Source organism: Leucoraja erinacea, unplaced genomic scaffold (genome assembly GCF_028641065.1).
Source record: "Leucoraja erinacea ecotype New England unplaced genomic scaffold, Leri_hhj_1 Leri_174S, whole genome shotgun sequence".
Taxonomy (NCBI): Eukaryota; Metazoa; Chordata; class Chondrichthyes; order Rajiformes; family Rajidae; genus Leucoraja; species Leucoraja erinaceus.
In genome coordinates, this window is record NW_026576056.1 from 140,764 (window position 1) to 166,765 (window position 26,002).

At 46.3% G+C, this 26,002-nt stretch overlaps 1 long non-coding RNA gene across 3 annotated transcripts in view; it reads right to left on the reverse strand.

The window, feature by feature from the left end:
- Window positions 1-15,703: 15,703 nt before the first annotated feature.
- The window catches only part of LOC129716148 (uncharacterized), a 32,295-nt gene continuing 21,996 nt past the window's right edge, over window positions 15,704-26,002 (reverse strand). For all 3 annotated transcript variants that reach the window (XR_008726594.1, XR_008726596.1, XR_008726595.1), the window contains exons 2-5: window positions 21,192-21,494; window positions 20,540-20,596; window positions 18,972-19,082; window positions 15,704-17,292 (exon numbers count right to left, since the gene is read on the reverse strand). This is a non-coding gene — a long non-coding RNA (uncharacterized LOC129716148). The remainder of the gene's footprint in view (window positions 17,293-18,971; window positions 19,083-20,539; window positions 20,597-21,191; window positions 21,495-26,002) is intronic.

Genomic DNA, 26,002 nt, shown 5'->3' on the forward strand with positions numbered 1-26,002 from the left:
ACGCGGACTGGGAAGTTTCCGAGGGGCAGCGTGTCTCAAAGCAGTGCAGGATTGGGGCCCGGTGCAACTGGCGTTTATTCTCGGGCGTGAAATGGTGACGGCTTGTTGATCGGTTGTGTTCTTGGATCAAGTACCACGCAGTTGATAGTGTCACAGCAAAACGAACAATTCCGTTGCCAAAAACCCTCCCGCTCCAACGACGTATTGAAGGAGCGCCGCACCGCCGCCAGAGAGCAGCAGAGCCCATAGGCTGTATCATTACTGAAGCCAGGATTTTGCCATAAATGCCACGTGTCTTTTCGTGCCTTTTTTGATGATTTCACCAAGATAATGCCCTTTTCACGATCGAGTGCACAAAGCCTTTTTTTTGGCCGATTTGCTAAATGGCCGTGCCATTTTCTCTAGTTGTACCGTGATTACCATGACATTTTCCATGTTACATAGAAAGATAGACACATAGAAAATAGGTGCAGGAGTAGGCCATTCGGCCCTTCGAGCCTGCACCGCCATTCAATATGATCATGGCTGATCATCCAACTCAGTATCCTGTACCTGCCTTCTCTCTATACCCCCTGATACCTTTAGCCACAAGGGCCACATCTAACTCCCACTTAAATATTGCCAATGAACTGCGGCCTCAACTACCTTCTGCGGCAGAGAGTTCCAGAGATTCACCACTTTCTGTGTGAAAAATGTTTTTCTCATCTCGGTCCTAAAGGATTTCCCCCTTATCCTTAAACTGTGACCCCTTGTCCTGGACTTCCCCAACATCGGGAACAATCTTTCTGCATCTAGCCTGTCCAACCCCTTAAGAATTTTGTGAGTTTCTATAAGACCCCCCCTCAATCTTCTAAATTCTAATAACATTAACGTTAACACGTTAATATTAATGTTATTATTAAGGTGGTAACATAGTATAAATTTCAATAACATTCCTCGGAGTCGCAAGAAATCCAGTAAACATGACACAAACCAACCTCCCTTCCATTGACTCCATTTATACCTCACGCTGTCTCGGCAAGGCCAGCAGCATGATCAAGGACTGGTCGCACCCTGGCCACTCCCTCTTCTCCCCTCTCCCATTGGGGCATGTGGTATAGAAGTGTGAAAACGCACACCTCCAGATTCAGGGACAGCTTCTTCCAAGCTGTTATCAGGCAATTGGATCATCCTACCTCAACCAGAGAGCAGTGCTGAACTACTATCTACCTCCTTGGTAACCCTCGGACTATCCTTGATCAGGCTTTGCTGGCTTTACCTTGCACTAAACGTTATTGCCTTATAGAAACATAGAAACATAGAAAATAGGTGCAGGAGTAGGCCATTCGGCCCTTCGAGCCTGCACCGCCATTCAATATGATCATGGCTGATCATCCAACTCAGTATCCTGTACCTGCCTTCTCTCCATACCCCCTGATCCCTTTAGCCACAAGGGCCACATCTAACTCCCTCTTAAATATAGCCAATGAACTGGCCTCAACTACCTTCTGCGGGAGAGAATTCCAGAGATTCACCACTCTCTGTGTGAAAAATGTTTTCCTCATCTCGGTTGTAAACGATTTCCCCCTTATCCTAAAACTGTGACCCCTTGTTCTGGATCATGTATCTATACACTGAATGGCACGTTTGTAATCATGTATTGTCTTTCTGCTGACTGGATAGCACGCAACAAATGCTTGTCACTGTACCTCGGTACACGTGACAATAAACTAAGCTGTAACCTGTAAATTCACTAACAGATAATTGAGCCTTCTGCATGTGGCGCCCTGTGACGTCACTTCCGCCATGCGCACGACAATCACATTCCCCTTTGCCTCATCAAATCAAATCAAATCAAATTTATTCATAATGCACATTTAAAAACAACCCACGTTGACCAACGTGCTGTACACACAAAGTACAAAGTGTTGTACAGACCAGAGCAGGGAGCTAAAGTCACAAAAATGAACAGACATACACAGGAATGCACACAGCAAATAGGTACAAATAATCTGCTTAAAGACACGAAACAAAGATCAGCCACATCAGGGGGATTCAAACGCCAGTGAATAAAGATAAGTTATGAGCCTGGACTGAAAACCATATATAACTATAACCATATAACAATTACAGCACGGAAACAGGCCATTTCGGCCCTACAAGTCCGTGCCGACACAACTTTTTTTCCCTTAGTCCCACCTGCCTGCACTCATACCATAACCCTCCATTCTCTTCTCATCCATATGCCTATCCAATGTATTTTTAAATGATACCAACGAACCTGCCACCACCACTTCCACTGGAAGCTCATTCCACACCGCTACCACTCTCTGAGTAAAGAAGTTCCCCCTCATGTTACCCCCAAACTTCTGTCCCTTAATTCTGAAGTCATGTCCTCTTGTTTGAATCTTCCCTATTCTCAAAGGGAAAAGCTTGTCCACATCAACTCTGTCTATCCCTCTCATCATTTTAAAGACCTCTATCAAGTCCCCCCTTAACCTTCTGCGCTCCAGAGAATAAAGACCTAACTTATTCAACCTATCTCTGTAACTTAGTTGTTGAAACCCAGGCAACATTTTAGTAAATCTCCTCTGTACTCTCTCTATTTTGTTGACATCCTTCCTATAATTGGGCGACCAAAATTGTACACCATACTCCAGATTTGGTCTCACCAATGCCTTGTACAATTTTAACATTACATCCCAGCTTCTATACTCAATGCTCTGATGCTCTGAAAAGAGTCGATGGTGGGGGCAGATCTGATAGCGAGGGGACGATGCTGTTCCACAGTCTAGGGGCCACAACAGCAAAGGCACGGTCACCCCTGAGCTTAATTGTAGTTAGCGGGACAGCCAGGAGCCCCAAGTCGGCCGACCTGAGGGACCTGGAGGTAGAGTAATGCCCCTGTCCCACTTAGGAAACCTGAACGGAAACCTCTGGAGACTTTGCGCCCCCCACAAGGTTTCCGTGCGGTTGCCGGAGGTTGCAGGTGGTGGATGCAGGTAGGGAGACTGACGAAAACCTCCGGGGACCGCACGGAAACCTTGGGTGGGGCACAAAGTCTCCTGAGGTTTCCTAAGTGGGACAGGGGCAGTAGGATACGTATATACATTATGAGAGGAAAAGATAGGATAGACAGTCAGACCGTCTTCCCCCAGGATTGAAGTGTCAAACGATAAAAGGCGCAGCACTAAGTTGGATCACCCAGAGAAAACCTGCACATTCACATAAGGAACGCGCAAACTCCCCACAGATGCAACATGAGATCAGGATTAAACCCTGGTCTATGATGCTGTGTCTCTACTGCTTGAGCCACTTCGCTCATTAATGGATTCCCCAGTGGTCACTTTGGTGGCAATGAGATATTGGTGTTTTTCGGTGCTACTCTGCTGCCTCAGGCTTCTGACCCAAGGAGAATCCTTGGAATTATTTTGCTCAAAGGGTGCCAGATATAGAAACATAGAAACATAGAAAATAGGTGCAGGAGTAGGCGATTCGGCCCTTCGAGCCTGCACCTCCATCCAATATGATTATGGCTGATCATCCAACTCAGTATCCTGTTCCTGCCTTCTCTCCATACCCCCTGATCCCTTTAGCCACAAGGGCCACATATAACTCCCTCTTAAATATAGCCAATGAACTGTGTGGCCTCAACTACCTTCTGTGGCAGAGGAATCCAGAGATTCACCACTCTCTGTGTGAAAAATGTTTTTTCTCACTTCGGTCCTAAAATATTTCCCCCTTATCCTTAAACTGCGACCCCTTGTTCTGGACTTCCCCAACATCAGGAACAATCTTCCTGCATCTAGCCTGTCCAACCCCTTAAGAATGTTGTAAGTTTCTATAAGATCCCCCCTCAATCTTCTAAATTCTAGCGAGTACAAGCCGAGTCTATCCAGTCTTTCTTCATATGAAAGTCCTGCCATCCCAGAGATCAGTCTGGTGAACCTTCTCTGTACTCCCTCTGTGGCAAAGATATCCTTCCGCCCGGGGTTACCGAGGGTGATGAGATGGAGGGTAGGTGGGTGGACATCTACAGCAGGGGTACGACGTGTGAATGGCGGTGTAGGCTCGAAGGGCCGAATGGCCTACTCCTGCACCTATTTTCTATGTTCTATGACAGGTTACATGTGGAGTGACGAACGTAGAACTATCATGCGATAGAACCGCAGCCAGGCTCCTGACAGGTACCCGGAAGAGGGACCATATTACCCACATACTGGCCTCACTCCACCGGCTGCCAGTAGGAGATGAGCGGGTCACGTTTTCAACACAGATTGTAGTGGGTGCCTGGCACACGCTGCAAAGGGGTGGTTGCCGAGCCTTGTACGATAATGGGAATTAAAGGAAACGGTCAGTTCGGGGATGGGGCTAGGAACTACATTCACGGTATTTCCGCCCCTCCCCCCTCCCCCCCCCCCCCCCCCGCAACCCGCCAGAGTCGACCACCTTTCATAGGGCGGAAGAACGAGTAATGTACAAATGACACGCGCAGACCTTCCACCAGAGGGAGCAGCTGTCAATGCACGGTGGGGGCATGTCCAGTGCAACAGAATGCATAGACACACGTTGGAGCACTGCATTGAATCCCTGGTACCTCTCAGTACCTATTCCATGCATTAATCCTGTTAGCGTGTGAATTGAAATAAGCATTGTGGGCTCAATAACCATCGCCACAGCGACGCTCGAGGCTCAATGCATAGGCCTTCCCTCCACTGTTCTCTACTTATTCCCCCACGCCTGGAGTATTGCGTACAGTTTTGGTCTCCTAATCTGAGGAAAGACATTCTTGCCATAGAGGGAGTACAGAGAAAGTTCACCAGGCTGATTCCTGGGATGGCATGACTTTCATATGAAGAGAGACTGGATAGACTCGGCTTGTACTCGCTAGAATTTAGAAGATTGAGGGGGGATCTTATAGAAACTTACAACATTCTTAAGGGGTTGGACAGGCTAGATGCAAGAAGATTGTTCCCGATGTTGGGGAAGTCCAGAACAAGGGGGTCACAGTTTAAGGATAAGGGGGAAGTCTTTTAGGACCGAGATGAGAACTTTTTTTTCACACAGAGAGTGGTGAATCTCTGGAACTCTCTGCCTCAGAAGGGAGTTGGGGCCAGTTCGTTGGTTATATTTAAGAGGGAGTTAGATGTGGCCCTTGTGGCTAAAGGGATCAGGGGGTATGGAGAGAAGCACAAGGCATTAAAGCACAAGGCATTGGGGGTTCAGTATTGATGTGGATAGAGAACTGGCTGGCAAACAGGAAGCAAAGAGTAGGAGTAAACGGGTCCTTTTCACAATGGCAGGCAGTGACTAGTGGGGTACCCCAAGGCTCAGTATTGGGACCCCAGCTATTTACAATATATATTAATGATCTGGATGAGGGAATTGAAGGCAATATCTCCAAGTTTGCGGATGACACTAAGCTGGGGGGCAGTGTTAGCTGTGAGGAGGATGCTAGGAGACTGCAGGGTGACTTAGATAGGCTGGGTGAGTGGGCAAATGTTTGGCAGATGCAGTATAATGTGGATAAATGTGAGGTTAATCCATTTTGGTGTCAACAACAGGAAAGCAGACTATTATCTAAATGGTGGCCGATTGGGAAAGGGGGAGATGCAGCGAGACCTGGGTGTCATGGTACACCAGTCATTGAAGGTAGGCATGCAGGTGCAGCAGGCAGTAAAGAAAGCGAATGGTATGTTAGCTTTCATTGCAAAAGGATTTGAGTATAGGAGCAGAGAGGTTCTACTGCAGTTGTACAGGGTCTTGGTGAGACCACACCTGGAGTATTGCGTACAGTTTTGGTCTCCAAATCTGAGGAAGGACATTATTGCCATAGAGGGAGTGCAGAGACGGTTCACCAGACTGATTCCTGGGATGTCAGGACTGTCTTTATGAAGAAAGACTGGATAGACTTGGTTTATACTCTCTAGAATTTAGGAGATTGAGAGGGGATCTTATAGAAACTTACAAAATCTTAAGGGGTTGGACAGGCTAGATGCAGGAAGATTGTTCCCGATGTTGGGGAAGTCCAGGACAAGGGGTCGCAGCTTAAGGATAAAGGGGAAATCCTTTAAAACCGAGATGAGTAGAACTTTTTTCACACAGAGAGTGGTGAATCTCTGGAACTCTCTGCCACAGAGGGTCGTTGAGGCCAGTTCATTGGCTATATTTAAGAGGGAGTTAGATGTGGCCCTTGTGGCTAAGGGGATCAGGGGGTATGGAGAGAAGGCAGGTACGGGATACTGAGTTGGATGATCAGCCATGATCATATTGAATGGCGGTGCAGGCTCGAAGGGCCGAATGGCTCACTCCTGCACCTAATTTCTATGTTTCTATGTTTCTATGTTTCTATGAGAGAAGGTAGGTACAGGATACTGAGTTGGATGATCAGCCTGATCATATTGAATGGCGGTGCAGGTTCGAAGGGCCGAATGGCCTCCCCCTGCACCTATTTTCTATATTTCTATATTAAAGCACGTTCATTGAAGAAGGTTCTGGACCCGAAACGTCGCATATTCCTTCTCTCCATAGATGTTGCCTGTCCCGCTGAGTTTCTCCAGCATATTTGTCTACCTTCATTTCGGAAGGAGATGAGCAGGAATTTCTTGAGAGTGATGAATCAATATAATTCATTGCCACAGAAGGCTTTGGAGGCAGTCAATGGATATTTTAAATCATAGATAGATAGATAGATAGATAAATTATTGATTAGCACCGTAGTCAGTGCGTATGGGGGAGAAGACAAGAGATAGCACCAGGGGCCACAGTCTTAGAACAAAAGGCGTTTTATTTAGGGATTCAAGACTGAGGTGAGAAAAAAAACGTTTTCACCCAGAGTGTTGTGAATTTATGGAATTCCCTGCCACAGAGGGCAGTGGAGGCCAAGTCACTGGATGGATTTAAGAGAGAGTTAGATAGAGCTCTAGGATCTAGTGGAGTCAAGGGATATGGGGAGAAGGCAGGCACGGGTTATTGATAGGGGACGATCAGCCATGATCACAATGAATCATATTTGTGGTGCTGGCTCGAAGGGCCGAATGGCCTCCTCCTGCACCTATTTTCCATGGTTCTATTTTTCTATAGGAGGGAGAGATAGATCAGCCATGATTGTGAACGGATGATCGATGGTGAACGTGGACTGGTTGGTCCATAGTCGAAGGGGCAGATTCCATGCTGTTTCTTTCAATACACCGGTGGCGAGGAGCCTCGCCTAAAGGCAGCAACGCAGGTTCGTGGACGTGGAGTCGAAATGACACGATTGTAATCATGTATCGTCTTTCCGCTGACTGGATAGCACGCAACAAGATAGTTTCCCCGTGCCTCGGTACACGTGACAATAAACTAAACTAAACTAAAACCAAGCTGAACTTTTCTTACGATTTAGCTTAAAAGAGGAGACGAGATTCTATCAAACAGTTCTGTCTCTTAAATTACGTTCAAGATTTCCCCTTCAACGTGTGCCCTTTAGTCTCGGACTCCCCTGCCCAAGGAGAAAGACTCTATTCTATTATAAAATATATTATCCTCTATCCTCTATAGGGTAAAATATGTATATTTTATAACCCGATGTAATGTCACCCCTCAGCCTTCCACGCTCACTAAGAATAAACCCAGCGTCATGTAATTTCTGGTCTTAGAGCTCCAAACCAGGGAAATGGGCCCTTCGGCCTTCCCGCCACTGGTAGCCATTTTGCCCTTCTACACTGCTCCCATTTTGCCGCATTTGGGAGCATCAGGCCGCATCCTCTAGGTCCATCCTGAAGAAGGGTCTCGACCCAAAACGTCACCCGTTCCTTCTCCCCAGAGATGCTGCCCGACCCGCTCAGTTCCTCCAGCTTTTTGTATCTATCTTCGGTTTAAACCAGCATCTGCAGTTCCTTTTCACTCTTCCTTCTACATTTTCTCTATTCACCTATCCTTGTTAGATGTATGTTGTCACGGATGACGCCCAACCTAGGCGTCTATTTTAGTGCTAACCACAGATGTAATTCTACTATCACATATTACAATCGTTCCACCCTGTTAGATGTCTATTCCCACAGCAACATTTCTCACCTTAACTATGATCATCGTTTTTAGATTACTTGAAGGGGTAGATCGGACCGGCGCGGAGGCCGGACTGCAGCCTGAACCCAGGACTAGATGAATAATTATGTTCTCTGACCTATGGACCTATCTCCCAAGTTGTATTATTGATAGTTTATGGCATTTTTATAATTTATTTCTTATTTATTTAGTTTTCCTATCTATAAATAGAGAGAGTACAGAGGAGATTTACTAGAATGTTGCTTGTGTTTCAACAACTAAGTTACAGAGATAGGTTGAATAAGTTAGGTATTTATTCTCTGGGGCGCAGAAGGTTAAGGGGGGACTTGATAGAGGTCTTTAAAATGATGAGGGGGATAGACAGAGTTGATGTGGACCAGCTTTTCCCTTTGAGAATAGGAAAGATTCAAACAAGAGGACATGACTTCAGAATTAAGGGACAGAAGCTTAGGGGTAATATGAGGGGGAACTTCTTTACTCAGAGAGTGGTAGCGGTGTGGAATGAGCTTCCAGTGGAAGTGGTGGAGGCAGGTTCATTGGTATCATTTAAAAATAAATTGGATAGGCATATGGATGAGAAGGGAATGGAGGGTTATGGTATAGAAACATAGAAACATAGAAATTAGTTGCAGGAGTAGGCCATTCGGCCCTTCGAGCCTGCACCGCCATTCAATATGATCATGGCTGATCATCCAACTCAGTATCCCGTACCTGCCTTCTCTCCATACCCCCTGATCCCCTTAGCCACAAGGGCCACATCTAACTCCCTCTTAAATATAGCCAATGAACTGGCCTCAACTACCCGCTGTGGCAGAGAGTTCCAGAGATTCACCACTCTGTGTGTGAAAAAAACAGAGTGCAGGCAGGTGGGACTAAGGGGAAAAAGGTTGTTCGGCACGGACTTGTAGGGCCGAGATGGCCTGTTTCCGTGCTGTAATTGTTATATGGTTATATGGTTATATGTCATAAATATAAATAAATAATTAGAGGCCATGTTAATATGTAACCGATAAAGGAGATCCCAACTTCTTTGGTAACTGGGTCCCTGGAAACCTGGGTATTTAATATGTAACCGTTAAACAAAGCCTGTACTGGTTTGGGCTATGATATGCAGATATCCCCCCCCCCCCCCCCCCCGGACCCCCCCCCCCCCCCCCCAAAAAAACAAACAAACTATGATCTTGGTAAACTAAACCTTATGCCCTCGTCAAGTACCTCTGCAATGTAAATCGTTCGATTGCCATAAAGTCGTACGGTCGTAAGTTATAGTAGATTTGGCCCATCAAGTCTATCAATCATGGCTGATCTATCTCCCCCTCCTAACCTCATTCCCCTGCCATGTACTAATCAAGAATCTATCTATCTCTGCCTTAAAGCAGTGATAAGTGGGGAACCGCAATGCTCGGTGCTGGGACTGCATATATGTACAATATACATTCATGATTTAGATGAAGGAATTTAAAGTAGCATTTGAAGATTTTCAGATGACACAAAGCTGTGTGGCAGTGGGAACTGTGAGGAAAATGCAATGAGGATGCAGGGTGACTTGGACAGGTTGGGTGAGTGGGCAGATGCATGGCAGATGCAGTTTAATGAGGATAAATGTGAGGTTAACCACTTTGGTGGCAAGACAGGAAGGCAGATTACTATCTAAATTGAATCAAGTTGGGAAAAGGGAAAGTACAACAGGATCTGGGGGTCCTTGTACATCAGTCTATGAAAGTAAGTATGCAGGTACACCAGGCAGGGAAGAAAGCGAATGGTATGTTGGCCTATATAACAAGAGGAATCGAATATAGCAGCAAAGAGGTCCTTCTGCAGTTGTACAGAGCCATAGTGAGACCAAACCTGGAGTATTATGTACAGTTTTGGTCCCCTAATTTGAGGAAGGACATTCTTGCTATTGAGGGAGTGCAGCGTAGGTTTACAATGTTCATTCCCGGGATGGCGGGACTGTCATATGCTGAGAGAATGGAGCGGCTGGGCTTGTACACTCTGGAGTTTAGAAGGATGAGAGGGCATCTCATTGAAACATATAAGATTGTTAAGGGCTTGGATACGCTAGAGGCAGGAAACATGTTCCCGATGTTGGGGTAGTCCAGAACCAGGGGCCACAGTTTAAGAATAAGGAGGAAGCCATTTAGAACGGAGACGAGGAAACACTTTTTCTCACAGAGAGTGGTGAGTCTGTGGAATTCTCTGCCTCAGAGGGCAGTGGAGGCCGGTTCTCTGGATGCTTTCAAGAGAGAGCTAGGTAGGGCTCTTAAAAGTAGCGGAGTCAGGGGATATGAGGAGAAGGCAGGAATTGGGTACTGATTGTGGATGATCAGCCATGATCACATTGAATGGCGGTGCTGGCTCGAAGGGCCGAATGGCCTACTTCTGCACCGATTGTCTATTGTCTATTGACCCCTTCTCTCTTCTATACTCCAGCAAGTACAGGCTCAGTGCCGGCAAACACTCATTATACGTTAAACCTACACAGTCCTGGGATCAGTCTTCCAAACCTCCCCTGGATTCCCTCCAGAGCCAGCACATCCTTCCTCAGAAATGGTATCCAAAAATGATTATGATATTCGCAATGCTGCCTTACCAGCGACGTATAGAGCCTGTAGTTATATATTGTAATCACGTATTGTCTTTCCGCTGACTGGATAGCACCCAACAAATGGTTTGCATCGTTCCTTGTTACACGTCAACATAAAGTAAACGGAACTGAACTGATTGAACGTGGTTGTAAGCACCGCTTGAAGGGCCGGTGAAGACATGCACTCTCACAACATTTAAGAAATTCGAAGTTGGGCACTTGAAACAAAAGTTGGCCAGGCATAGAGGCCCTCACACCAAGCGCTTCGAAATCAAATGTACCAGTAGGAAATTGATGGATGGCATTGACACAATGGGCCGAAGGGGATGCTTCCTGTATGCATGATTCTATAAATTCCAGGTTCGATGTTGATTGGACTGAATGATATTGATAACAAATAATAACATGAGAAGAGGATTTGAGTTTAGGAGCAAGGAGGCAGTTGTACAGTTGCCCAGGTGAGACCGTACCTGGAGTATTGTGTGCAATTTTGGTCTCCTAGTTTGAGGAAGGACATTCTTGCTATTGCAGGTACAGCAGGCATTGAAGAAAGCGAATGGCATGTTGGCCTTGATTAGAAGAGGAGTCGAGCAGAGGAGCTAAGAGACCCTTCTGCAGTTGTACATGGCCCCAGTGAGACCACACCTGGAGTATTATGTGCAGTTTTGGTCCCCTAACATGAGGATGGACATTCTTGCCATTGAGTGAGTGCAGCGTAGGTTTACAAGGTTAATTCCCGGGATGGCGGGACTGTCATATGATGAAAAAATGGGTCGACTGGGCTTCTATTCACTGAAATATACTAGGATGAGAGGGGATCTTATAGAAACATATAGAATTCTTAAAGGAGTGGACAGGCTAGATGCTTCCCGATGCTGGGAAATCCAGAAACAGGGGTCACAGTTTAACAATTTAGGGCTGAGATGATGAAAAACGTTTTCACCCAGAGGGTTGTGAATCTGTGTAATTTTCTGCCACAGAAGGCAGTGGAGGCCGACTCATTGGGTGTTTTCAAGAGAGAGTTAGGTTTAGTTCTCAGGTCTAAAGTAATCAAGGGATATGGGGAAAAAGCAGGAACGTGGTACTGATTTTAGATGATCAGCCATGGTCATATTGAATGGCGGTGCTGGCTTCAAGGGCCGAATGGCCTACTCTTGCACCTGTGTTTCTATGTTTCTATGTTTCTAAGGAAAGCTCTTCTTCGCACGAAGAATTGATTAAAACGCAACAAAGTTGCTGGTCGATACGGACTCGGTGGGCCGAATGGCCTGAATCCGCGCTGTACCTCTAAACTACACTAAACTAAACTAAACTAAACTAAACTAAACTAAACTAAACTAAAAGGTAACGCGCTCGTCCACAGGTTGCCATATCTGCTCATGACACAGGAAGTGTCTGTTCTGTCCATCTAGTCGCTATCGTCTCTCGGATTAATGTTCAAAGGTTCATTTATTGTCACATATACCAATTGGTATCGTGAAATTCGAGTTGCCATTGCCATTCTGTGGCACATTAATACGAATACAACATCACATGATAATGGAGTTTAGCATTAAACATAAAAAACACAATGGCTGGGTGATTGACGGCGGGCACAGATACGGTTGGCCGAAGAGCCTGTTTCCGTGCTGTACAATTCCATGACTATCTGCCACGCCACCATGTTGCCCATTATATGTTGTGATCTCGTGAATTACATCCTTTATACCCAGGGATATGTTCAAACTACAGATGCTGTAATTCTGAACAAAATACAACGTGCCGGTGAGGTGGAGGGGGGAGGGGGAGGGGGGAGGGGGGGGGAGGGGGGGAGGGGGGAGGGGGGGAGCGTGGGGTTGGGGAATGAAACTCGACACTATGTGCTCAAAGGACCTCGATTTGGAAAGTTTACCCCAGCATGCAGGTAACATTTCACCCAGCCTATGAGTGCAGAGAATTCTAGCAAGGTAAAGACAAAAATGCGAGTGTAACTGATCGGGTCAGGCAACATCTCCGGATAAAGGGAATAGGTGACGTTTCCGGTTGAGACCCTCCTTCAGACTGGAAGTCATAGAAGAGGGAAATTAGGGATATGAAAAGGCTCAGAACAAAGCAGAGCCGATGAGCAAGAACAGGTGGAGCCCACAATGGTCCATAGTTGGCCGTGGAAGAGATTGAAATGAGAGAAATCAGAATCATACCGCTGGGGTGTAAGCTGCCCAAGCGAAATATGAGGTGCTGTTCCTCCAATTTGCTTGTGGCCTCACTTTGACAGTGGACAGTGGAAACATCAGCATGGGGATGGGTTGGGCAGTTAGAGTGTTCAAATGGACTGCAGGCTCAGTTAAAACAAACCATTAGTGTAGATAAGGTTTTTTCAAGTAATGAAAGTCATAAACGTTTGGAGAACACGGTTGTGGGACAACACTGTATTCAGGAAACTAAAATAAATGTTGTGGTTAGAGTCATGGATTGATACAACGTGGCCCTTCAGCCCAACTTGCCCACACCGGCCAACATGTCCCAGCTACATTAGTCTCCCCTGCCCGCGTTTCGTCCATATCCCTCCAAACCTGTCCTATCCATGTGGTTCATGGCACGGTAACTTAACCGTGTGATAACTGACCCCCCCCCCCCCCTCGTTGTTGTCTAAGAATGGACGGGTCTGCGGCTTAGAAATGAAATTGGCTTGCAGGCTCCCGTGCTCAGAAACACGCCTGCTTGATCTTGCAAATATTTTGTTTTCTTGCTCACTGCTGCATCCCTCCCCCCTCCCCCCTCCACTCTCCTTAACTGCCACCTCGCTTCTCTAGTTTCCAGTCAGAGGCACCGTAACCGCAGTCACCTCTGTTTGCGCAAACAGACTCATTCTGCGAGCGCGTTTGCTGAAACCGCACCTCCAACGCACATCCTGCTGCCGTTGGTTGTCATGTCAACAGGTCCTCTGGTTTCAGCCGATGGCGTGTTCTTATCAGGGCGCTGTTTCTATCGAAACAACCAGCAACCTAGTTTTTAAAATGAACAGCCCAGTTGCTGGTTGATTTCACAATAATGTATTTTCGAAGAAATCCCTTGAGCCGATCCAGTCCCCAGCTCCTTGGGTACTTAAATTCAGATTGCTAATTGGAAAATAAATCTACAGCAACGGAATCGTCCTTCACACCCCACGTTTGTAGAGGGGTTGAATCACATGACTTAGAGTCTTTGAGTCATAGTGTCATACAGCGTGGAAACAGGCCCTTTGGCCCATGTTGTACAGGGTCTTGGTGAGACCACACCTGGAGTATTGCGTACAGTTTTGGTCTCCAAATCTGAGGAAGGACATTATTGCCATAGAGGGAGTGCAGAGATGGTTCACCAGACTGATTCCTGGGATGTCAGGACTGTCTTATAAAGAAAGACTGGATAGACTTGGTTTATACTCTCTAGAATTTAGGAGATTGAGAGGGGATCTTATAGAAACTTACAAAATTCTTAAGGGGTTGGACAGGCTAGATGCAGGAAGATTGTTCCCGATGTTGGGGAAGTCCAGGACAAGGGGTCACAGCTTAAGGATAAGGGGGAAATCCTTTAAAACCGAGATGAGAAGAACTTTTTTCACACAGAGAGTGGTGAATCTCTGGAACTCTCTCCCACAGAGGGTAGTTGAGGCCAGTTTATTGGCTGTATTTAAGAGGGAGTTAGATGTGGCCCTTGTGGCTAAGGGGATCGGGGGTATGGAGAGAAGGCAGGTACGGGATACTGAGTTGGATGATCAGCCATTATCATATTGAATGGCGGTGCAGGCTCGAATGGCCGAATGGCCTACTCCTGCACCTAATTTCTATGTTTCTATGTTTCTATGTTGCCCACACCGATCAACATGTCCCAGCTGCACTAGTCCCACCGGCATGCGTTCGGCCCATATCGCTCCAAACAAGTCAAGTCAAGTCAAGTCAAGTTTATTCGTCACATACACACGTGCAGTGAAATGAAAAGTGGTAATGCTCGCGGACTTGGTTTGAAAAGACAAACAAACAAACAACCAAACAAACTAGAAACAGAATGGAACAGAACCACATATTCTTTTACATATTAAATATTTTGAGCGGAAGGGAAAAAGGGAATAAAAAAGCAATTAAAAAAAAGCAGCCGAGTGGGTCAGTAAAGTTAGTCCCTGGTGAGATAGGTGTCCACAGTCCTAATGGCCTCTGGGAAGAAACTCCTTCTCAACCTCTCCGTTCTCACAGCATGGCAACGGAGGCGTTTGTACATGTCCTACGGAGGTATGTCCTATCCATGTACCTGTCTAACAGTTTCTTGAACGTTGCGATAGTCCCTGCCTCAATTACCTCCTCTGGCAGCTCGTTCCCAACACCCACCGGAGTGTGTCAAATGTGAACCCTCGGATTCATATTTCATCGTTTCCCCTTCACCTTAAACCTATGACCTCTGGTCCTTGATTACCCTACTCTGGGGGAAGAGACATCTGATGATTTTATACACGGCGAACCTCTGCAAGCGGACCACACTCTTCAGTCTTGACATTGAAGATCGATTTTAGGTGCTGTATTCAGGAGAAAATAATGGGCACCAGAGCAGTTGGATTGTGAAATGTGGTGCTTTATATTCAAACCATCCAGAAGATTTTCCGTGAAAACGTTTTCACCCAGAGAGTTGTGAATTTATGGAATTCCTTGCCACAGAGGGCAGTGGAGGACAAATCACTGGATTGCTTTAAGGGAGAGTTAGATAGAGCTCTAGGGGCTAGTGGAGTCAAGGGATATGGGGAGAAGGCAGGTACGGGTTACTGATAGGGGACGATCAGCCATCATCACAATGAATGGCGGTGCAGGCTTGAAGGGCCGAATGGCCTACTGCTGCACCCAATTTATATGTTTCTATGTCTATGTTTCCTGGCCTGGTGCACTGTGGAAGACTTTGGTGAGAAAGGTCAGCAAGGCGCCTCAGCACTACCTTGTTCACCATCAGCCTCCAACCTTTCCATTTTGCTCCATAATCTATCACTAGGTTGCATGCATTCTAAATATCCGGCTGTCCATATTGCGGAAGGCTATTCTATTTGAGGAAGAGAGACGTGCTAACAACGCACCGTTAAAGATAGTATTTTTTTTATTGATAATTGAATTTAAAACAGTAACAGCGACAGCCTTTGCTCAATACAAGGTTCTCAATCTTCACTTGTAACCCAAGGTAGCACACACACTCTATCCGCGCAATGCACTGAATACATCAATGATTTGCAGCTCGGCAAACATTAATATTGGTTAAATTCACGTTTGTAATAAAAAGCTGGCAGAGTAACTCGCAAAATTCACGTCGTGAGCGACGCCTCTATAATTAAATGTTAAAATCTTTGTTTGGCATCAAGTGCCGTCTTGCATTGGAGGTGACATGACAGGCAGGGAGGGAATATGGCGCTGGTACAGGGACCCCAATTGCCCGCCTTCTGTGCAGAAGAGCAGATTAGATAGGTATATGAATATGCAGGGAATGGAACGATATGTATCGGGGTGGGTAGATGTTGGGGAATTCAGAACAAGGGGTCACAGTTTAAAGATAAGGGGGAAATCTTTTAGGACCGAGATGATAAAAACATTTTTCACTCAGAGTGTGGTGAATCTGTGGAATTCTCTGCCACAGAAGGTAGTTGAGGCCAGTTCATTGGCTATATTTAGGAGGGAGTTAGATGTGGCCATTGTGGCTAAAGGTATCAGGGGGTATGGAGAGAAGGCAGGTACAGGATACTGAGTTGGATGATCAGCCACGATCATATTGTATGGCGGTGCAGGCTCGAAGGGCCAAATGGCCTACTCCATGACCTATATTTTATGTTTCTAACACTGCGCTGGGCGGCACAGTGCTGTCTTACAACGCCAGTGACCCAAGTTCGATCCTGGCTACGGGTGCTGTCTGGTCGGACATTGAGCTTTCACCCTGTGACCCGCGTGGGTTTTCTCCGGGTGCTCCGGTTTCCTCCCACAGTCCACAGACGTGCGGGCTTGACGGTTAATTGGCTTCTGTAAATTGGCCTTTGACTACATAATAAAACTGGCATCGGGGTGTTTGTTGGTCGGCATGGACAGGGTGGGCCGAAGGGCCTGTTTCCAGACTATATATTTCAGCTAAACTAAAGAAAGTGTGAGGACAGCTGATTTAATGACTTTTTTTATAGCAGTAACATTATTTCCAAGCAGGATATATAAACTCCACACATGTATCGCGTGAATGTGATAAGCGATTTAAAACACGATTTCCACCGGTCTAAGCACTACAAGATGAATCCGGACATTATGTACGTTCAGCTATGACGCATCTAATTAATTTGCCGGGTATAAGATATTAGACAACTGCAACACAAGAACTTGAATAACTAAAATGGCTCGATTGTAATCATGTGTCGTCTTTCTGCTGACTGGATAGCACGCAACAAAAGCTTTTCACTGTACCTCGGTACACGTGGCAATAAACTAAACGGACACTGGATACAACATTACCCAGTGGATAAAAGTTAGCCGCGTTCCAAACTATTGAAGCTTCGGTTTAAAATCTTCTGTTTTGCGTTAAGCGAAGGCGCGTCTTTGGTGCCGGATGTGAGGTCTCCGGAACCGATTCCCCAATTGTTTCTGTTGACGCCACGAATCCACTCTGGCGGAGCGAAGACTTCTTCGGGGAAGAGGCACTCGCGCGATGACTGGAGCCTGGAATGGGAAGAGGGAGACGGTGCAACGAATTAGAAGGAAGTTCAATTAGAGAGATGCAAACTTTTTTTCACACAGAGAGTGGCGAATCTGTGGAATTCTCTGCCACAGTAGGTAGTTGAGGCCACAGTTCATTGGCTATATTTAAGAGGGAGTTAGATGTGGCCCTTGTGGCTAAAGGGATCATGGGGTATGGAGAGAAGGCAGGTACGGGATACTGAGGTGGATGATCAGCCATGATCATATTGAATGGCGGTGCAGGCTCGAAGGGCGGAATGGCCAACTCCTGCACACATTTTCTATGTTTCTATGTTTCTATGTTTCTCAATCTCGTTACTTTCCATCTGCCGTGAGTTCTATTGCCACACAGACTGTGCGGTCGGCCAGGAATCAACGCCGGAGTAGCGAGGCAGTGTTAGGTCCGCCACTGTTTGGGACTGCAGCCCAACCTCTTGCTGCTCTTAGATTCAAACAATGTGTAGTCTACTTTCCTAAGTAGCTCCACATTATGTTATCCCAAGTTCCAACGCTTCGTCCATTATATGTCTTTAAGAAGGAACTGCAGATGCTGGAAAATCGAAGGTACACAAAAATGCTGGAGAAACTCAGCGGGTGCAGCAGCATCTATGGAGCGAAGGAAATAGGCAACGTTTCGGCCCGAAACGTTGCCTATTTCCTTCGCTCCATAGATGCTGCTGCACCCGCCGAGTTTCTCCATCATTTTTGTCTCCCTTCGTCCGTTATATTTTGTGTTCGGTACATAATGAACATCTGCTCATCATCCAGCTACTATATAGAAACATAGAAACATAGAAATTAGGTGCAGGAGTAGGCCATTCGGCCCTTCGCGCCTGCACCGCCAATCAATATGATCATGGCTGATCATCCAACTCAGTATCCCGTACCTGCCTTCTCTCCATATCCCCTGATCCCCTTAGCCAGAATGGCCACATCAAACCCCCTCTTAAATATAGCCAATGGACTGGCCTCAACTACCCTCTGTGGCACAGAGTTCCAGAGATTCACCACTCTCTGTGTGAAAAAAGTTCTTCTCATCTCGGTTTTAAAGGATTTCCCCCTTATCCTTAAGCTGTGACCCCTTGTCCTAGACTTCCCCAACATCGGGAACAATCTTCCTGCATCTAGCCTGTCCAACCCCTTAAGAATTTTGTAAGTTTCTATAAGATCCCCTCTCAATCTCCTAAATTCTAGAGAGTATAAACCAAGTCTATCCAGTCTTTCTTCATAAGACAGTCCTGACATCCCAGGAATCAGTCTGGTGAACCTTCTCTGCACTCCCTCTATGGCAATAATGTCCTTTCCTCAGATTTGGAGACCAAAACTGTACGCAATACTCCAGGTGTGGTCTCATCAAGACCCCTGTACAACTGCAGTAGAACCTCCCTGCTCCTATACTCAAATCCTTTTGCAATGAAAGCTAGCATACCCTAACCCTAGATGTGATGTATGAAAATAGGAAAAAGGGAATGGTGATCCTTGTTAGTAGAATAGATCCTTGTTGGTTGGGAGAAGGTAACGCAAACAGAGATAAAATGTCTTCGGAGACAGTAACACTGGTCGGGAAATCGGAAGGGGAGAGAGATGGAGGGAGAGAGGAAATGCAAGGGTTACTTGAAGTTGTCGAAGTTAATGTTCGCACCGCTGGGGTGTAAACTCACCTTAGAAGACCCAGGCCCTGGCCGTCATCAAGACATTGAAGACAACGCTCTTAACAAACAGAATCCTCAAACCCATCACCGTCAACGTCATAAAATTGGTCTCGGGTATATCTGTATATCAAAAAAGAAAATCGTCCCTTTAGTCGAATGGGTCCTTGTGAAACATAGAAACATAGAAACATAGAAAATAGGTGCACGAGTAGGCCATTCGGCCCTTCGAGTTCTGGACTTCCCCAACATCGGGAACAATCTTCCTGCATCTAGCCTGTCCAACCCCTTAAGAATTTTGTGAGTTTTTGTAAGATATATAAAAATGATAGGAGTGTGAATGTGCCATTTTCTGCATGTCAGGCGCTTGCACCCATGATTCAAGGTGTCCTTGAGACTCTCGAAAGGCGCCCATAAATAAAATGTATTATTATTTATTATTATTCTCAAACTGAGAATCATAGTTACTATTGTCAAGCGGAAATGGCACAGAGACGATTCACGAGGATGTTGCCAGGGCTAGAGGGTCCGAGCTATAGGAAGAGTTGAGTAGGCTGGGACTCTTATTCCTTGGAGTGCAGGAGGATGAGGTGTGATCTTACAGAGGTGTATAAAATCACGAGAGAAATAGATCGGGTAGATGCACAGAGTCTCTTGCCTATCTTGACTATCCCAACATTTTCTCTACGACCCCCAACATTTAAGAAACCGTTAGACAGGTACGTGGATAGGACGGGTTTGGAGGAGATATGGATCAAACGCGGGCAGGTGGAACTAATGCTGCTGGCACATGTTGGCCGGCGTGGGCAAGTTGGGTTGAAAGGGACCACGTCATTCTATCACTCTATGACTCAATTACACAGATACATAGATGCGCAGGCAGCAGGTGCAGGAGGAGGCCATTCCCCCCTTCGAGCAAGCACCGCCATTCAATGCACTCATGGCTGGTCATCCACAATCAGTGCCCCGTTCCTGCTGTCTCCCCATACCCCTTGATTCCGCTAGCCCTAAGAGTATATCAGTATATGCTGCATGTATGACTTTATAGTAATGTATTGATGTAACGCGTGGATACGTGCCAGTGCACCACTGTACCCCTCTCTTCTCATGCCCGCCTGTATGTACATATATATAACCGACCTAATCAATCATCTTGTATCCTTGATAGGCTGATCACCCACAAACCTCTGCCTGAACGGCGAACGGCCTGGTTATGTCCGCATCTATATGTCCTTTCTCTCTCTTCCTCGCTCCCTATAGCTGCTTGGCTGCTTCTCTCTCAGTTCGTTCGTCCGCCTGTTCGTCCGTTCGTTCATCAAATTCGTCTGTCCGTCCGTCTGCCTGCCTGCCTGCCTGTCTGTCTGTCTGTCTGTCTGTCTGTCTGTCTGTCTGTCTGTCTGTCTGTCTGTCTGTCTGTCTGTCTGTCTGTCTGTCTGTGTCTGTCTGTCTGTCTGTCTGTCTGTCTGTCTGTCTGTCTGCCTGCCTGCCTGCCTGCCTGCCTGTCTGTCTGTCTGTCTGTCTGTCTGTCTGTCTGTCTGTCTGTCTGTCTGTCTGTCTGTCTGTCTGTCTATCCTGATTACCTGTTACAGTATAGTTGCTGCTCGTTCCTGTTTCGCAGATCAATGGCTGGGGCTTATCTGTAAAAGAACATATGAATTATTAATCGGGCCCATGATGTAATTTTCGGTACTGACTTTAGATTTCCCATCTAACGCTCTAACGGTTGTCTATCTGCATTGTATGGCAGTAATAACTCAGCCGCGCTTTTGATTCCTCTTTTATAATTCAGTTCAATCCGAGATCATTGGGAAAGGTTTTTTTAGTCCCAAACTGGTCTCTGAGTTGATGATGGCAGAGAGCGGCATACACGGCAACGCTGAGAGAACTGCTAGCGATCGGGCAAGAGGTTCGAACCCTGGACCCGCTCCACCCTCTTGGAACCATCCCGTCTTTGCAGTGTTTTAATACCGGAGATACCCAGTGCCAAATACATTTCTCGCTTTGGATCAGGTAACTCTGTTGCAGATAAACCATGTGCAATTTAAGCTTTGTTTTGAACCGCCAATATAATGCGAATGTACACAAAAAAGCTGGAGAAACTCAGCGGGTGCAGCAGCATCTATGGAGCGAAGGAAATAGGCAACGTTTCGGGCCGAAACCCTTATAATGCGAATGTCCGTCTTAAAAGCAAGGGTTGTACAAACGATTGATTTTATAATTCGTAACTCTCACCAAGTGCGCTTATGTTTTCTGTCCTTTCGATAAGTCGACCACCGTACGTGGCAGAACACCCGATGGTTTTTGGCGGAGGGGCGTGCGGGAACTCGCGAAAACCGGAAGTTCTGTAATAGCCATCTTGGGTTAGCACGTTTCCAGTCTTGACCTCGGTTGTTTCCGTCAGAGTGATGTTGACAGTGACTTTGTTGGGGTAAAACGGCGCGAGAAGACACACCGTTGCCGCTTGGTTAGTTTGTTTACTCTGGCCCACTGGCGGGTAGTAGATTGACAATGTTGGCTCTCGTTCAGCTTTCTCCTCTAGAACATCCAGAAAAAAGAAAGATACAATTAATCACAATCAACCAATGGGGTTTTGCTCGTGAGAGAAACATCACCCGTTTCCTTTCCCCAAAGGTGCTGAGTTACATAGAAACATAGAAAATAGGTGCAGGAGTAGGCCATTCGGCCATTGGAGCCTGCACCGCCATTCAATATGATAGAAACATAGAAACATAGAAACATAGAAATTGGGTGCAGGAGTAGGCCATTCGGCCCTTCGAGCCTGCACCGCCATTCAATATGATAGAAACATAGAAACATAGAAACATAGAAATTGGGTGCAGGAGTAGGCCATTCGGCCCTTCGAGCCTGCACCGCCATTCAATATGATCATGGCTGATCATCCAACTCAGTATCCTGTACATACCCTTCTCTCCATACCCCCTGATACCTTTAGCCACAAGGGCCACATCTAACTCCCTCTTAAATATAGCCAATGAACTGTGGCCTCAACTACTTTCAGTGGCAGAGAGTTCCACAGATTCACCACTCTCTGTGTGCATTTTTTTTTCTCATCTCGATCCTAAAATATTTCCCCCTTATCCTTAAACTGTGACCCCCTTGTTCTTGACTTCCCCAACATCGGGAGCAATCTTCCTGCATCTAGCCTGTCCAACCCCTTAAGAATTTTGTAAGTTTCTATATGACCCCCCCTCAATCTTCTAAATTCTAGTGAGTACAAGCTAGTGCAAGTACTATCATTTAATGCCAATAATTCAAAATGGCACATGGGCTTCCAGGATTGCGTTGCAGGAAAAATTAGGATGAGCGCGGCTTCTTTCCTTGGAGTGAAATAGACTGGCGGGCGAGCCGATTGACGTGTCCGTGGGCATGAGGGACAGAGTAAGTGGAACACTGGGCAACTCAAGGGTGCTGGGACACGTTGGCCGGTGTGGGCAAGTTGGGCCGAGGGTGATGTTACCACGCTGTATCGCTCTATGATTCTATTGGATTGGATTGGATTAAATTTATTGTCATTATCTCATAATAGACAAGTATCCCATATGTCTCTATAACAACCTCTTTTCCGTCATAGGCTAGGTCCTCTCTGGAATTTGCTGTCAAAGAAGCAATATCATTGCGTTATCTTGATATATATATATATGATTCTGGTGATGAGGTGGTGGATTGAAAGTTGTACTTTTGCCCAGCTTATATATATATTGTGTGTGTGTGTGTGTGTGTGTGGTGTGTGTGTGTGTGTGTGTGTGTGTGTGTGTGTGTGTGTGTGTGTGTGTGCGTGTGTGTGTGTGTGTGTGTGTGTGTGTGTGTGTGCGTGCGTGTGTGTGTGTGTGTGTGTCTGTGTGTGTGTGTGTGTGCGTGCGTGTGTGTGTGTGCGCGCGTGTGTGTGTGTGTGTGTGTGTTGGATGATCAGCCATGATCATATTGAATGGCGGGGCAGGCTCGAAGGGCCGAGTGGCCTACTCCTGCACCTATTTTCTATGTGTCTATGTTTCTATGAAGGCGGTATTTACTATTATATCTCATTGGAAAACAATTCACCGAATGAAGGGAATCAAATTGCCACCTACACATGAACGCTGATGACCGCGTGTTCCAGCTGCAGACTTGCACGGAGACACGCCGTTCGGCCCACCTCATCCATGCCCCCCCAAGACGGCCCATCCAAGCTATCCTATTTGCCAGAGGTTCGCCTATATCCCTCTCAATATTTTGCTATCCACATGCCTGCTGAAATGTCGTAGCGCCATAGACTTATGCAACGTGGAAACTGGCCCTTCGGCCCAACTTTCCCGCACCGACCAACATATTCAATCTACACTAGCCCCACCTGCCTGGGTTTTGGCCCATATCCCTGTAAATCGTTCCTATCCAACCGCCTCCCGAAATGTTTGGTGCCTGCCTCAACTAACTCCGGCAGCTCGTCCCTTGCACCTGCCACCGTCCGTGTACATGAGGTGGCCCTCAGGTTTCATTTAGATCTTCTTTCCCCATTCGTCTTAAAAATGCCACCCGGCTCTCCATTCTCCTACTTCATGTAAAAGTGTTTACTTGTCTTAACATGTAACGTGTATTTTATACATTGATCTTGTCCCAGGCACAAGCCACTTCATCTGCAAAGCTTGTTCTATATATCCACCAACCTCGGTCTGAAACCGTTGTTCCTCAAGTTCCAATTACACGTTCCCCTCTCTCCTTAATCCCAGGCTATCTAGTTCTTAACTTTACTGCCCAGGGAAAAGACTCTGTACACCCAGACTATCGATTCCCTCATACTTTAATTTCTTCTACAAGACCATCCCTCAGCCTCGGGTGCTCCAAGGAAATATGTCCATCCTTGGAGCACTCTCTGAGTTGAGTAATGCCCCTGTCCCACTTAGGAAACCTGAACGGAAACCTCTGGAGACTTTGCGCCGCACCCAAGGTTCCCGGAGGTTGCAGGTGGTTGCCGGAGGTTGCAGGTAGTGGAAGCAGGTAGGGAGACTGACAAAAACCTCCGGGAACCGCACGGAAACCTTGGGTGGGGCACAAAGTCTCCGGAGGTTTGATGCTGTTGAGCAGGCTTCAAGGAGTAAATGTGAAGCATAATTGCAGTGAAGCTAATTTATTGATTAATATTCAACGTACAGAAAGCTTCAATGAAAACGCTGGAGAACTTTGGAATTGGTGTCATTAAGCTGGAAGGAGTACAGAGAATATTTACGGGACTCGAGTGGCTGAGCTACAGGGAAAGATTTTGCAGGCAAGGACATGTTTCATTCTAGCACATGAGGCTGTTAAAGTCGAGGAAGTGGCCGGGTGACTGACTCTTGCAGTTGATTTGTGATCAAAAGGCCTTCTGGCTCCGTTTGCGTTACCGTCTTAGCTTCTTGGCGGCTGGTGGCCAAGTCAGAGTCAGATGGCGGCTGGCCAAAAAATAAGACGTCAATCAGTTGAGACGAATCGTACATTTACTTGGTATAAAATTCTTAAAGGGTTGGACAAGCTACATGCAGGAAGATTGTTACCGATGTTGGGGAAGTTCAGCACAGGGGGTCACATCGTTAAAGGATAAGGGGGAATATTTCTGGACAGAGATGAGCATTTTTTCCCCCACACAGAGAGTGGTGAATCTGTGGAATTCTCTGCCACAGAAAGTAGTTGAGGCCACAGTTCATTGGCTATATTTAAGAAGGAGTTAGATGTGCCCTTTGTGGCTAAACGGATCAGGGGGTATGGTAGAGAAGGCAGGTACGGGATACCTGAGTTGGATGATCAACCAGCGGGTGCAGCAGCATCTATAGATCTATATACATTCACTTTTCCAGCATCTGCAGCTGTACAGGGTCTTGGTGGGACCACACCTGGAGTATTGCGTACAGTTTTGGTTTCCTATCTGAGGAAGGACATTATTGCCATAGAGGGCTTACAGAGAAGGTTCACCAGACTGATTCGTGGGATGTCAGGACTTTCATATGGAGAAAGACTGGATAGACTCGGCTTGTACGCTAGAATTTAGAAGATTGAGGGGGGATCTTATAGAAACTTACAACCTTCTTAAGGGGTTGGACAGGCTAGATGCAGGAAGATTGTTCCCGATGTTGTGGAAGTCCAGAACAAGGGGTCACAATTTAAGGATAAGGGGGAAATCTTTTAGGACCGAGAGGAGAAATTTTTTTTTTCACACAGAGAGTGGTGAATCTCTGGCACTCCCTGTCACAGAAGGTAGTTCAGGCCTGTTCATTGGCTATATTTAAGATGGAATTAGATGTGGCCCTTGTGGCTAAAGGGATCAGGGGGTATGGAGAGAAGGCAGGTGCAGGATACTGAGTTGGTAGATCAGCCATGATCATATTGAATGGCGGTGCAGGCTCGAAGGGCCGAATGGCCTCTACTCTTGCATCTATTGTCTATGTTTCTATGTTTCTAGCTGTTAGCTGCTTTCCGCCGCCGAATGTTAATTTCACAGGATTGTAAATTCACGCCAACAATGGCAGAGACACAGACATCCACCGATCCAAACAAACCCAGAATTAAAATATTCCACTGAGCGACCCCCATGCATTCAAGCCGTCCTGATTTAAGGAACACCCCATTCCCTTTCTGGCAACAGCAAGAACAAGTTATATATGGAATCTACAAGATACAAGATCAAGATAAATGATACATTTATTTGTCACATGTGCCTGTTGGCAGAGTGAAATGTGATCACCATACAGCTATACATTAAAATAAAGAACACAGCACATGATAGAGTTCAACATAAAACATACCCGCACAGCACAATCAAACGTTTCCCACTGTGAGGGAAGACACCAAAGTCAGTGTCTTCCGCTCAAAGTCAGTCACAAAATCTTCATGAACGAGTAGGGAATATTTGTCAATTTGCAAGTGGTTCTATTGGGAATTTCGCCTTTCTTGGTGGGTTCAGCTGAATGGCAGGTGATTCATAACTTCATAAGTTGCCGAAGCAAGATTGGGCTATTCGGCCCATGAAGTCTACTCCGCCTGTCACTCATGGCTGACCATTTAATCCCATTCTCCTG